The 12,120-nt window shown below is 43.8% G+C and overlaps 1 pseudogene; it reads left to right on the top strand.

Moving 5' to 3' along the window:
- Nucleotides 1-873: 873 nt before the first annotated feature.
- Nucleotides 874-3,689, top strand: LOC149750192 (leucine-rich repeat-containing protein 37A3 pseudogene; annotated as a pseudogene).
- The last annotated feature ends 8,431 nt before the right edge of the window (nt 3,690-12,120 follow it).

Below are 12,120 nucleotides of genomic sequence, written 5' to 3'. Positions count from 1 at the left end.
AGCTGCTACCTAGCCCTTCTAATGGATGGGAGAGCTAGTTTATTCTTAGACTGTCCAGCTCTGAACTTGCTCTGAATCTCAAACTTTTCTATCCACAAAACACTCAGGGGCTTTCAACTATTTTGCTATATATTAGATTTATTGGCCCTAACTTGGTGACTTCCAAAATGTGCTTTCATGCCCACGTAGCTTGAATCCAGGTCTCTATCACTGATCTAGAGCACATCATAAATAATAACACTTTGCTACTTATATAAAGACAATATTGCTGATTTTTCAACACAATGTTTTTTTTTTGTCTGTGACACACAGCTTGTGGGATCTTAGCTCCACAACCAGGGATTGAACCCGGGCCACAGCAGGGATAGTGCCGGGTCCTAACCACTAGACCACCAGGGAACTCCCCCAAACAATTTTTTTACTAGTTGTATTACTCCCTCCTCCCCCAGAAGTGGGCAGAAAAGGCATTTTTAATTTCCTTTTAAGGTGAGGAGAAACAAGTTCAGAGCTGTTAAGTGCTATGACCCTAGTGCCCCGGTCTCCTCTCCCCAGTTTGGGGCTCTCTGCAAGCCCATGCTCCTCCTTTCTCATGACACTTCCCTCCTCCTTTGACCCTCAGGAAAAATACTTTTCATCCTTTTGGAAGAGAAGCCCAGCTACACAATGGTATACATTACCTTCACACAGTCAGAAGCTTTGGATGGTTCCCCAAGTAAAGCTGGAAATATTAGAAGTAAAATGAAATGAAAGCAAAGTAGCCATCTGACAGAAGTTGCTTTTTCCCTTTAGCATTTTGGACCTCAAGTATTATTCCATTGATTTGTTGAACATTCCACGTTGGCCTACAATTGGGCAAATCTCTTATACCCCAGATCCCTGCCCAACTTTTAGCAAAGAGCTCGGGTGGACATAGTGTTTTTTTTTCTGTATAGAGCCTTCTGTTATGAGGGCTGGGATACATGGAAGCAGGGACTGAGCAAAGGACTCGGTGGGTGGGTAGAGAAGGAAATGTCCAGATGATGACCTGTTAATGGCGGTTGTTGTCGTGGTCATCTGTGATAGTAGCAAGGACACAAGCACACTAAAGAGGTGGATAGAGGAAGGCTCACAGTCCCGTGCCTCTGAGGAAGGATAGGGTGGGGTATATAAATTTGAGGAGTCACAGTAGATCTGCAGAGAGCCCAGCTGAGTAGGGGAATATTTGTCTTCCAGCCTTGGATTTTCTTCATTTCTGGCCCCTGGGAACCAGTGGAGTAATCCTGAATATAGTTAGTATATTTCACGCTACAGAATTTTCTGAGTAGATATCCACTTCTTCAAGAGATATCTTTTTCGCATTTTGTTGTTGCCAGTCACAGGCTTAAGTGTGTGTTTCTTTTTCTCCTAAGTGGCACTCAAACGTTGAGTGATTCCTAATTTATTTGGCTGTGGACTGACTAAAAGCTGTCCCATCAGTCTTCAATGATCAAAAACAGTTATTTTTGACAGATGAAGAATGCAGAAGGATCGTTGATGAAGGTGTTACAAGCCTGGAAGAAGAACAGCAGCGAGCTGACTATTGAGTCAGAGAGGGCATCCTCAGATAAAGTGCTGTCAGCTTGTCAGGCTTCATGAATGAGCAGCTGGACTTTAATAATAGAAGTGATATTATCAGTGCACTGAATTACATACTACCTTTTATCTCAGAGGGGAATCTAGGAGATGTGGAACCAACATTATTACCATTCATTCAACTTCTTTTTTCAAATACACAAGATGGAGATATGCCACTGGGCATTTTGAAAATCAATACAAGGAGCCCTTCTCTTAAACCTGTACCCAACAATTCAACTAATAAAAATAAGTTGAAGAAACTTCACTTTCTGGAAAATTTTTAGATGCAGAAACTGAGGAAAAATTTGATGAGGTTAAAAAGGAAGAAAAACCTGCCATGCATACGTGTTCCAACCATTTAAGTACCATGTTTAAACTCTGCATCTTTCAAAAGAAATTGGAAGCTGCCCAACCACAGAAAGACAGCCTAGCAAAGATTGAGATTACAGAGAAACACCTGCTGAGAGTGAACAGGGGCCTCAGGGGCCCAAGGGGCATACAGAAAATGCACCTCAAAGCAGTGGGAGATGAGAGCGTCAGGAGGAAACAGAATGCCCAGCAATCTGTGGCGAACACTGCCGAAGAAAGAAGGCTCAGGAGGCCATCCCCAAGAAAGCTGAAACAGCTTCTCATGGTGCAGAGGCCCAGGCAGCTGGTGGGAAAGTCGTCCAATGCAGAGTCTTCATTCATAAAGGAACACAAGGCAGCAGGCTCCTCTTCCCTGAAGCAGTACTTCAAGGGCAGGCCTTGTGCCTCCATCCCTCCAAAATCCCCATCTGAGGTTAAAAGCAAATCAAAAGACTTATCCCACACTATTTTTGTTTTAGAAGCTGTAAAGGCTAGAGTTAGAAATATTGAGGCTCCTGAACTAATCTCATCTTCTGGTGAAAAATACATCTTCCATAAAACTCAGTCTCATCGGGTCCACAGAAAACCCAAAGTCAAAAGGAGTCGAAAGTTCAGAAAGAAAAGTTCACTCAGTAGAATGATGCTTGCAAGCTCTCCGTTCTCTGTAGCGAGGAGTCTCATAAATTCCTCTCCACGAGAGGCTGTTTCACCTTCAAGAGAAGTGACTTCTCAGGAAAATCCTTTTCTAGCATTATTTTCTCTTTCAGACCATTCTACAGAACACACTACTTCAGAAAACAATACTGCATAAAATGTTTCTGATGAAATTATTTCTAGAGGAAACTCTACTCTGCCAGGAGGAAACGGCCCTGGAAACACTACCCATAGGAACGTCTTCACTGCACATTCTACTGTTGCTGCAGACAACAGTATGCCAACTGTTTAACACACCAACAAAACACAATGGGAGTACCACAACACGGGCACTGAATTATCCTCCAAGCCCACAGGCTTCCCTTTCCCAGGGCTCACATCCCCAGGTGATCAAGTTGAAACTCAGCTAAACCAGCAGCTACGGTCCCTCATCCCCAACAATGACATGCGAAGGCTCATTTCTCATGTTATCCAGACTTTGAAAATGGACTGCTCAGAGACACACGGGCAGCTGGCCTGTGCCAACCTCATGTCTCAAACAGGCCTCCTGATGAAACTTCTCAGCAAGCAGCAAGAAGTAAATGTTTCCAAAGCGGAATGGCATACGGACCAGTGGAAAACTGACAACTATATCAGTGAAAGCACAGAAACCCAGAGTGAGCAGAAAGAGCAGGAGTCAAGTGAGGTGAGGATAACCCCTGACACATGGGAGCTGGACTTTTACTCAGTTTGCCATTAACGTGACCAAGCAGGAATACCATGGGCTCCTAGTCTGTATCTTATCTTCAGCCATGAAACTGGCTAAGACAGTGATCTCCCACTTTGCTCGTTTAGAGAGTGTGCCACTATTCCTTGGGTAGACGAGAAAAGGCATAACACAAGATAAATAATGTGTAGATAAATAAACTGTAGAAGAAATTGCTAATGATAAGATTAATAACATTCAATTTGGCTTGTTCTTATAGAAGCTACTCGCCTGAAAGGATTGGGTTTTATAGTATTTTAAGAATAGTTAACTATCATTTAGAATAGAATTAAAAATAGTTAGCTTTCATCCCTTCCATCTCCTTGTTTTAAAAAAACTGTTATTTATTATTTTTAGCTCACAAAAGAAGTTCCAGGATATGGCTATAACAACAAACTCATCTTGGCAATATCTGTAACTGTAGTAGTGACGATTTTGGTTACAATTCTCTGTCTCATTGAGGTAAGGATGATAATTAATTCAGATTCAGAACCCACAAACTGAGAATCAAAGCCACCTTTCCTCCTACTACTACTTGATCCTTGTCTTTAATCATGAGGACTGAATACACTTCGTTCTTTTACTGAAAAGTATATTCCCGGGATTTTTTGTTTGTTTGTTGGTGCTTTTGTTTGTTTTTTTTATGTGCGTTGGGTCTTCGTTGCAGTGTGCAGGCTTCTCATTGTGGTGGCTAGTCTTGTTGTGGAGTACGGGCTCTAGGCACGCGGGCTCAGGAATTGTGGCGCACGGACTTAGTTGCTACGCAGCATGTGGGACCTTCCCAGACCAGGAATCAAACCCGCGTCCCCTTCACTTGCAGGCGAATTCTTAACCACTGTGCCACCAGGGAAGTCCCCACAGGATTTTTAAAGGAACTCCACTCCCAGGAGATCTGTATGGAATTGGATGCATGGTAACAAGCCATTGGACTATTTTGACAAGTGAAGTTTATAAGAAGGCCAGAGTTGACATGATAGTAAAATTTCTTCAACACAAAAAACTATGCTGATTTGTTGTACTCACCAGTCACTCTCATTGTACTGTTGATTTCTTTACTTGTTGGCTGAAATGATAGATATAGGATCTCCATACTCATGGAGCTATCAGTCACCCTGGGAGGGCTAAAAGGACATGCTTAAAAGATAAAAGTGTGATCTCGTCAATTCCTTAGGTTTACTTAGCAGCTTTCTTTTCCGGTGTATTAGGAATTGTGTAGATATGTTCCATTAAAACACTGCAAGTAAAATCCTGCAGCAGGCTACCCTAAAGTATGTCATAGTTATAGTAGCCTATTCCTGGAGCTAGCCTGTTTACCTTTTGTTCAGTTACATAATGGTTTATTACTTTTCCCAACAGGCAGTTGCTAACATTAAAAGAGTGACTTTAGTAAGCTGACAATCTTGATTCTACCCTACCAATCCAACCTACTTTATTGACCTTTTCTCTTGTAATGGCACGCCCCCATTCCAGCCAAAGCAGCTCCTCACTATACGCTAGTTACACCATACCCACTCCTACTTTTGTCTGTGCCTTTACCCATCGAAAATTCCTTTATTTTGCTTTGCCTGTGGAAGTCCTATGCACCTCTTAAAGACCAACTCAAGTTCAGATATCTTTCTTCATAAAGCCTTCGCTGAATACTCCAGCCCTCCTGATCCTTGTCCTGTGAGGTTTGTCACCAGTTCTTAGGGGCCATAGCAAAGCAGTCCCCTCCCCTCAGAACTCACAAAAGTGGTAAGCAGTTTTTTAAAAGGCAGCCCCCCAGGAGAGAAACAGCAAGGTTAGCACATCGTGGAGCTGAGCAGAGATGTGTAAGGACCAATGGCTTCCTGGCCTATCAGACTTGAACAAAACCTGACATGATGTACTAACTTGTCAAGACAAATGTGTCTATCTGCAGGAGGGTTGGTCAGTAGTGAAAGCATAGAAAAGGTGAGGAGAGAACAACATGGGCAGTGCCCATCCTCACATTGCCCGAGAGTAGAGATGGCACCTTAGGCAGCATAACTGAAGAGTCAGGCCCACCAGCCAGGCTGTGCCTGTTGAGGAGATGGATGGATCCAGCTACCTCAGGCATTCCCATTAAATTCTCGATTCAGCTGATTCCTTTTCTAATTCTGTCCTCACCAAGTAGCCTTCGATTGTGATTGTGCTTGAGTGTGCCACGGAGGCCTGTCTCCACAGAAGGTAATAATTAACTGATTGTGCAGACATGGATGCCCTGTGTGTAGAACAGATGTATTTCTCATTGTCAAGTAATAATTTGGCATTCTGCGTTTTGATCAATCCTGTGATATTGATAAAGTGAGACTGCCACAACAGGAAGACATGAGTTCTCTCTTGGTGAGGAAGAGGATGATTTCTGAGCCTCGGAGGCTGGGGACTAGCATGGGGTCAGCTTGCTAGTCATTGGCCATTGCCCACACTGTACTCTCTACATCTCCAGCTGGCATATGTCCTTTTGCTTTTTTACAATTTCTGTAAAGTCCCCTTTTTATTGTTTTTACCTTCTATGTAGTTTAACCTTGCATTTGTTTCCTTTTGTTTTGATTTCGCCTGCGAGACCTTAGTTCCCCAAGTAGGGATTAAACCTGTGTCCTCGGCAGTGAAATCGAGGAGTCCTAACCATTTTTTTGTCTCCCCACTTATATGATAAGCTTTTTGAGGACAGGGGCCATGCAGTGCTCTTCCTATGGCAGACAATAATGGTGTTCAACGGAAGAGAGATGAGGCGTTATGTCAATTCCACAGTGAGGAATAGTGCAGCCGAATATTTATTTGAAGTAGCATAGAGTCCAGCAATAGACCCATGTTTTCTTAAGACTTTTGAAATGTCATGTTTTAATATTTGAATCAGTGAAAAAAATGAATTAATGGTGATAGAATAGCTACCTAACTATTTGGGGGGTAAATAATAGCAGATCCCCATTTTTCATCTTAAATAAACATATTTCCATAAATGTGAAGAAAGACCACGTAAAGGTATTAGAAGAAAATAAAAGCAATATTTTTATAATCTTATGGTGTGGGAAAGAGCCTTCAGAGCCTGATGCCACAAGCAGAGCCTTTGATATATTCCACCGTATTGTCTGTGACACCAGCTTAGCACTGATTCATGCCAAGCGTAAGAGGAAGAGTTTTCCATGTATTGTCTGATTTAATGCCCACAGTCCTGTAAGGATGATATTACTATCCCTCCTTCATAGATGAAGGAGATCAATGTAAGGCCCCAGTGGCCAAACCAAAAGCAGAAGCCAGCTTCAGCCGACTGCGAAGCTTGTGCTCCCTACTCCACTCTTTTTTCTTGTCTCCTTAGAGACAAAAAAAACTGGAAAGATTCGAAACACTGAAATTCAATGAAAGCCAGTATTTCTTTACTATAATGAGTTTTTTGTTTGTTTGTTTGTTTGTTTGGGCGTGGCGGGGTTTGGCCATGCTGTGCAGCTTGCGGGATCTTAATTCCCTGACCAGGGATTGAACCTTGGGCTGGCCACAGCAGTGAAAGAGACAAGGCCTAACCACTGGACCACCAGGGAACTCCCAAGAGTTTTATAAGTCAACAAGAAGAAGACAAACAATCCAGGGAAAAAGGGGACAAGGGCTGTGAAGAGTAGGATGTGTGTTGACAGTCAGCCACCATATCTGCCCGACCTCTCCTCATGGCTCCTGTGCTGTGGGTTTTGTTAGCCAGGACTTTGTCACCTCATGACGTAAAAATAATCCATAATCTTTTCTTCAAGTACTTTAATAATCTGTCTAGAATTTGTTGTATTTGTTTTTTTGTGTGGTTGAGGTAGGGGATCTAACATTTTCCCCCTATATGAAGATCTAATTATTTTCAAACCTTTCACTGAATGGTTTAGTCTTTCTTCCCTGGTCTAATATACTATCTTTATCTGGACTCTATTCTGTGATCCAGTTATCTTGTCCTGTACGAGTACCAATATCACACTGCTTAATTCCAGTTGCTCTATAACATATGTTATATCTGGTAGGGCAAGATCCTACTCTTTGACCACCTTTTTCATACATTTCATAACTATTCTTACATATATTCTCTACCAAATGTCTGCTGGCCAGGTTTTATTTAAAAATTATTTTGGCTATAAATGGATTGCATTGAATTTGGAGGTTACTGTGAAGAGAATTGATCTCTTTACAACCTTCTAGGAGGATGGTATCTCATGCCATGTAAGTACATCTTCTTAATGTCCTTCAGAAAAGTTTTAATATTTTCATCACATAGGTCTTACAAATTTTTGGTTAAGTTTATTCCTAGGTACTTTATGCATTTCTATTGATATAGTAAATGGGATGTTTCTTCTGTTTCGTAGTTATTTGTGTTATATGGGAAAGCTATTGAGGCTTATATGTGGATCTCTTGATTTTGTATGGAGCCATCTTACTCATGTTGCTTCCAATAAAATTTCGGTTGATTCTTTTGGTCTTTTTAGGTCTCTCATTTCACGTGCAAATATTTTTGTCTCTTCCTTTCCAATACTTCGTTTTTCTTATCATACTGATTAAGACCTCCTCCACAGTGATCAATAGTAGCAGTAATCATGGGCATCCTACTCTTGGTCTTGACTTTAAAACAATGCTTAGGTTTCTGCTAGATACTTTTATTTTCTTTTCCTACTTCTAAGAGTTTTTATTAGGAATTATGTGTTGAACGTCATCTAAAACAGTCAATAAAATATATCGCCTGCTGCATGCAAGTCCCTATGTTAGGTACTGTGGAAGAGTCAAAGGATTATTAAACAGGGTAGAATTCCTTTCCTTAAAAAAGTTATCATCTCACTGGGTAGATAAGATTTAAAGTAAAAAGGAATGAATAAGGATTTGGAAATAGTTGTAATGGCTAATCATGATCACGTTTTCTTTCAAAACAGATTTATTCTCATAGAATTGCAAAAGAGGAAGATAAAAAAAAGAAGCAGAAGGTAAATATTGGTTTTGAAAGCAGAATTTGACAACTAGAGGAGAACTTAGAACTCATCTATTTCAATTTCCTGACCAAAGGCAGGAAGAATGTTTAATTACCCTAATGGTTTACCCTAATTTATTTATTAGCAGAATTAGCTCCCCAGCCCAAGCTGATTTAGAACAGGACTGGCACCGATTCATCTGCTTTCACTAGTCCTTTAAGGAAAGAGGGTGGGCGGGGGGAGGTTTTGGTTGTACCTGTTCCTGCTGGCCTGATACCGGGTTCCTAGGCATCAGGCCAGGCCAGAGGCCTTCTAGGAGGCTCCAGGGTAGGGAAGGCCACATGATTGGGGATGTAGGGCCTGGCCTCACTCAAAGCTGACAAAAGGTAGAACATATGAGTCCCTTCTGTAATTTGGCAAGGAAACTTCGCTTCTCATCCTACAGCTTTTTATGCCCCTACTCTGCATTCCCTTTATCCAAACCTCATAGAATTTTAACCGGGAGAAACTTTAGACAGTAGTTTGTCTCTTCCTTTAATAATAAGGCAATGGAGAAGGAGAAAGGGAAAATACTTTGCCCCATGGTCATACTGCTAGTGATTATGAAAAGGAAGAGGGTTCCTTTCCACTGAGGACTTCTCTGCTGATCGCACTGTGCTTGGGCTGTGAGCTACGTTTTATGTCACAATTCAGTATACACATACTATATGGACATAAGTATTTTCTGAAACAAACTTATTGTGCACTCTGATGTTTTTCTCTTCTATTTGTATTTAAAAAGAGTATTTTGTGTTTGCCTGCTGGTCATGGCCTTTAAACTGATCCCACAATTCACTGACACCTCAGTGACAGCCTGCAGTATGAAAGTCAGGGAGGTATAGATAACTTTGCTCGTTGGTTTCAGGTGTTTACTTGGTGTGATTCAACTTATAGGATAGAGCAGCCAGGACAATAAAAGCACCTTCTCCCCACACCCACACCCCCAGCAAATGCTGCATGTGCGACTATGTCCGAAGCGGACTGGTGTGAAACACATCTAGAGAGTAACGTTTTTCTGCCCAGCGCCGTTGTGCAGTGTTTTCTCTGCACAACGTCACTTGGCCAAGGACTGAGAAAGATGAGTGGGGCTGAAAATCCTGCCTATACTCCATGCTAAGCTACATGTAAAAGTCTCCCCAGAGACACTAGGGGGCCATTTTGGACAGACAGAGAACTTCTGGAAGGACAGCATGCATGCAGTGATTTTCAAGATCCCGGGTCTCTTGTGATTTTGCTCATTGTGATTATGGACTGAGGTACCCATTTAGTCCTAATACGACCAGAGATAACACATTGTGAGAGAGATGAAAAATGACATGTAACACTAACTGTGTGTGTTTTCCTCCAAGGGGCTTTTTTCGATTTCTGCTGCGTAAGAGAAGCTCAGGGGAAAGTGAGAGGTAAGTTTGAGGAGGAGAAAATACTGTGGCCAGAGAAAGCAGGGGAGATGCAGAATTAATTTTTCCCTTTCTGTTTCTAGGAGGGCTCTTTGAGGAGAAGGCGGCCAGTTTGGCATAGGGATACGTATAGGCCTCTCAATGCCACACACAAGGAAATTATGGCACAAAAGCTGCACGACAGGGAGTCTTCTGAGGAGGATAAGATATTTCTCCATCCCAGCAGAAGGCCCAAACTTGTCATCCAGAGCTCACTGAGGAGGCTGAATCTTTACCCCAGGAGACCACTGCTCAGCATCCACAGACCCCTGAAGAGATTGAATCTTTTTCACCCCAGGAAGAGGCCCAGACTCAGCATCCAGAGCCCACTGAAGAGGTAGAACCACCTCCACCTCAGCAGGAGGTTCCATCTCAGCCTTCAGAGGCCCCTGAGGAGCTAGAAACTCCAAGTCCTCCAGAGGCCCTCACCCGGACTTTGGAGACACTTAAGGAGCTTGTAGTTCGACCAGTAGCACATCATGGGGTAAATGAAGCTCAGCAGTCAAACTTGTACAATTTCACTATTAAACCTATGGATATGGCACTTACCATAACTCCACAGGTCACTAAATAGGTTGATCCTTCTCCAGTCCATCAGGGACCCTATCTCAGCCTCCAGAGAGCCCTGAGGAGGTGAACCTTCTCTACTCCATCAAGACGCCCCAACTCAGGCTCCAGGTCTCCCTACTGAGTATGTACATGAAATTCCAGTGAGTGAAGAGGTAGCATCTCTACCTGGCGTTCAGCGTCACGCTCATTCCAACTCGCCCAGTGTTACACTTCAACCTCTGGATTTGGAACCTACCATCACTCCAGAGCCCACTATGGAAGCTGAATTTCCTACAGCTCAGCAGGAGGCCCTGACTCCAAGTCTTGAGCATCCTGCGGGGACAGAATCTTCTCCAACCCAACAAGAGACCTCAGCTAAGCCTCCAGAGTCTCCTGGAGAGGTGGAGCCTTCAAGGGAACAGGAGCAACCAGCTCAGCCTTCTGAGCCTCTTGGGGAAGTTGAACCTTCTCCAACCCAGCAGGAGCCCACAGGTCAGCCCCCAGGGCCTCTTGTGGAAGCTGAGCCTTCTCCAAGTGAACAGGATCTTCTCCAAGTGAACAGGACTCAGCCTTCTGAGCCTACAGAGCCTCCTGAGGAGGTGAAAACAGCAACCCAGCAGGACATTCCAGCTCAGCTTTCAGAGTCTTTTGGAGAACCTGAAACCTCTGCCACCAAGGAGGAAGCCTCAGCTCAGTATCCAGAGACCCCTAATGAGGCAGAATCTTCTGCAACCCAGCAGGAGATCCCAGCTCTGTCTCCAGCGGAGATAGAAACTTCTGCAACCCTGCAGGAGCAACCAGCTCAGCCTCCAGAACCTTCTTCAGGGGAGGTGGAACTTTCTCTGACTCAACAGGAACAGCCAGCTCAACCTCCAGAGCATCATGAAATGACAGCTTCACCTCCAAGTCACCCTCATGCTCAGCATTCAGACTTATCCAGTGTCATTGTCAAACATGCAGATGTGGAGCTTACCATAATGAAAGAACCCACTCCAGAGGTGGGACCTTCTCCATATCAGCGCAAGCCTTCAGCTCAGCCCTCAGTGCCCCTTAATAATGCAGAATTTTCTATAATGCAACATGAGGCCCCCACACTGCCTTCACAGCCACCTGAGGAGGTTGAACATTTGTCAGTTCAACAGGAGGCTCCAGCCGGACTCTAGAAGACAGTACACATAATAAACCTTCAGTACAAGCGGAGACCCCAGCTCAGTATCCGGAGCATCGTGGAGAAGAAGTTATACCTGCCACAAGCCAGCTGTAGACTCCAGATCAGTTCTCACAGGCTCCTGACGTTGTACCTTCTCCACCTCAGCAGGAAGCCACAGCTCAGCATCCAGAGTCTCATGGTGAGGTGGAATCCTCTCCAACTCAGTCTCCAGAGCTCTCTAATGTGACTGTAGTTTTCTCTCCAGAGCATCCTGTGACAACAGTTTCTCCTCTAGGTCAGGATCAAGCTCAGCTTCTGCAGTGGCCCGATGTCACTGTTAAACCTGTGGATCTTGCACTTATCATAACTCCAGCGTTCACTAGTGAGATTGAAACTTCTGCACCCCAACAAGAAACCTCGGCTCAGTCTACAGTCTCCCCTCAGCAGTTGGAACCTTTGTCCGTCCAGCAAGAGTATTCAGATCAGCATCCAACCCCCTCTGAAAATGACGAACCTTCTCCAATTCAGCAGGAAGCCCCAACTCAACCTGAAGAGCTTCCTGAGGAAACTGACCCTTCTCCAAGCCAGCAGGAGAGCTCAGCTCAGCATCCAAAGCCCACTGAGTGTGTTGGACCATCTCCAGTCCAGCATCAGCACCCAACTCAGCCTCCAGGGGCC

This window comes from Delphinapterus leucas, chromosome 2, assembly GCF_059928025.1.
Source record: "Delphinapterus leucas isolate spDelLeu-1000000601 "Yukka" chromosome 2, BTC_Dleu_Yukka2, whole genome shotgun sequence".
In the NCBI taxonomy this organism is placed as follows: Eukaryota; Metazoa; Chordata; class Mammalia; order Artiodactyla; family Monodontidae; genus Delphinapterus; species Delphinapterus leucas.
The sequence above is the reverse complement of the archived record's forward strand: the minus strand, read 5'-3'. Positions and strand labels throughout refer to the sequence as shown.